Genomic DNA, 2,975 nt, shown 5'->3' with positions numbered 1-2,975 from the left:
TTATGAATCATTTGAACCCATTAATAAAATTCAAAATTGTAATGCTCTGTTGGGAAATGCATTTGCTCACAACAACAGCAACAAAGCTAATGCACCTCCTGACTTGTTCCTGTACTTGACATTTTTTATCCTAAATTGACTAGTATTTTGTTCATGAAGCTTGATAAGAGCAAGTTTCTCCAGTGTTCTAAAATTAATTAGAAGGCTCTATGGATAGAATGGAAGTGAGATTGGGGAAATGGCAAAATATCATTTCACATTCTTTTTTTTTATTATTGATTTTTATCGAGCTCTACATTTTTCTCTGCTCCCCTCCCTGCCTCTCCCTTCCCCTTCAACCTTCTCCCAAGGTCCCCATGCTCCCAATTTGCTCAGGAGAGCTTGTCTTTTTCTACTTCCCATGTAGATTAGATCTATGTATGTCTCTCTTAGAGTCCTCATTGTTGTCTAGGTTCTCTGGGATTGTGATTTGTAGACTGGTTTTCTTTGCTTGTTGTTTAAAAACCACCTATGAGTGAGTACATGTGATAATTGTCTTTCTGGGTCAGGGTTACCTGAAACCGACACCTTGCTTACATCACTAACCCATCCGGAAACCATGTTGACATCTCCATGCTGGCTGACTTCCTGCAGTTTCCCCTCATAACCCTTCCTTTCCTTGCTATGGCCAGTGAAGATTCAGTACAAATAATATATACCTTCCTCTAACCTTTTAATAGAAAATGTTCTTTCTTCTTTTGGTCTAACAGATACTTTTCCAAACAGTACTTGCCCTTGCTGCTGGGAGCCCTGGAAACTTGCCTTAGAAGCAGACCTTTTGGGGACAACATCAGCAATGCTTCAATAAACCATTTTATTTCAGGAACCCCTCATTCTCAAGAGTAACATGCAAAACGTTCATGGGTCCTATTAGATTTCTGAGCCTTTCTCATTTACTGCCTGAGATGTGTGATCCCGTAACCTGAACTAATCTGAGTGAATCTTTCATGGTTTTTTTTTTTTTATTCCCACTCAAAAAGTTGTAATAAAATTTAGAAAAAAATGTGATGCTCCTTGGGTTACACCAGGGAATTTTCAAATTCTAGACGGGGATCCAGCAAGTCTGTGGTGGGAGCTGGAATTGCGCATTTCTACCAAGCTCCCAGAGGATGGCGATGGTGCTGGCCCATGGCTGTTTTTTTAATTGAAGCTGTAATGGAATCCAGAGTTATTAAATCATTGTTCACACACAGGTATGCTCTCAGAGTCCCAGCAGGAAACAGATGGTGCACACAAATTAGGATAATCCTAAAGGGGAGGGTGTTAATAAAGAACTTTATTTACATATGAGAGGGCAGAGGAAGAGAATCACAGGCTTGTCACCCTTAAGGCTCCTAATAGAGGTCTTACCACCCCCACTTTGAGGACTTGGGAAGAGCTGTTGACTAAAACCCAGAAGGAGAGAGTAGACACATCTGCTTTATGACCTTCAAGTTGAAATACACACTCAGCAGGTGGGTGAGTGGCCGAATAGAACCAAGAGAGAAAGAAGTGCAGACCTCTAGACTACTTGGTAGCCTTCACTGATACAACCCTACTGGAAGTCTGAGAGCAGATTGCCTCCCAGGAAACAGCAGGGTGGTATGGGGAAATACCCACAGATAGAGGTCCTAAATCGATGGAATTATAACCAAATACCGTGGATGTGTGTGTTGACGAGTACAAAGCCTGAGTAAGTGTGGCCAGGAGTTAGAGTAGGGAAGGCAAATGAGATGGGGTAGCAGCAGACTTAATTCCAAACAAAAGAAGCGCATGACTAATATCTCACACTCCCATGAGAAGGCACTTTGGGACGGGCACATTCGAGAGCATTTCCAGCTTCATAAGTGCATGGCTATGTGTGCTGGTTTAAGGTCATAGTTCAAGGTGGCAGGGAGGAACATTTTGAACATGTTTAACTCATGTCTTCAGTGGTGGACAGGAATACTTTGGGGCGTACTTAACCCCTTCCCCTACACCCTGCCCCCATAAAAGATTTTAGCTGCAGCCACAGAAAGAAGACATGAAGGTGCGTTAGTATTTCTAGTTTCCCATAGGAGTGTCTGCTCACAGACTCCTACGGGAGGAGGAAAGTGCTTCTCGTGGATCCCTCCCTCATCAGCTCCGTACCAGGAGCCGTTCTCAGGATGCGGCAAGGGTGGACAGTAAGCAAAGATGCACAGGACACATTTGTAAAGGAGAGTGAGACAGTAACTGGGTGGACAGTAGGGGTGGGGAAAAAAGGTTTTTTGGATGAATCTGATCGGTTTAGAGTTGGAAGGAACAGGGCTTGTTTTGCAGATATATTACCAGTAGAAGAGTGTCCAACCACAGGGGCCCCTCACCATCAAATTCATGGCCTCCGTTCTTCTTCTAGGCGTCATACAAAGAAGTTCATGGCAGCTGGACCTGAAGTTTCCAAAATGAAAGACAATTTAATCTGTTGGTTTACAGGTAAATGTTCAAACTGTGGTATGACCCATAATCACTATGCAGCAGCAACAACAACAAAAAAATGAGATTGACTTAAGTTCTCCATGAATTGACCACAGGATAATGATGCTGAGAAACAGGGACAAGAAGACAAAAACTAAGTCAAACTTATGATCCCAATTGTAAAAAATTCTAGTATGTATAGTGATGGATAGCAATCAGTGGTTGGTGAGAAAGGAGGGTGAGGAGGGGAAGACTGGCCATAAGGCAGAGAACACAAAGTGGCATGAGAGAAATCTTTGGGACAATTACAATATGGCTTCACAGATGAGATGTACATACGCATAGTTCAAGACAACAAATTTCATACTTGAAACATGTATAGTTTGTTGAACATCAATTATGTCTCATAAACTGTGATTTTAAAACACTGGGAGAATGGTATCCACAGAAACAGACAGTTCTTTTTTTTTTTTTTTTTTTTCCCACGTGGGTAAACTTTAATGGGGGAGGGTAACATACAA

The sequence above is a fragment of the Chionomys nivalis genome, chromosome 4, assembly GCF_950005125.1.
Source record: "Chionomys nivalis chromosome 4, mChiNiv1.1, whole genome shotgun sequence".
Classification (NCBI taxonomy): Eukaryota; Metazoa; Chordata; class Mammalia; order Rodentia; family Cricetidae; genus Chionomys; species Chionomys nivalis.
Note: the sequence above shows the minus strand (reverse complement) of the source record.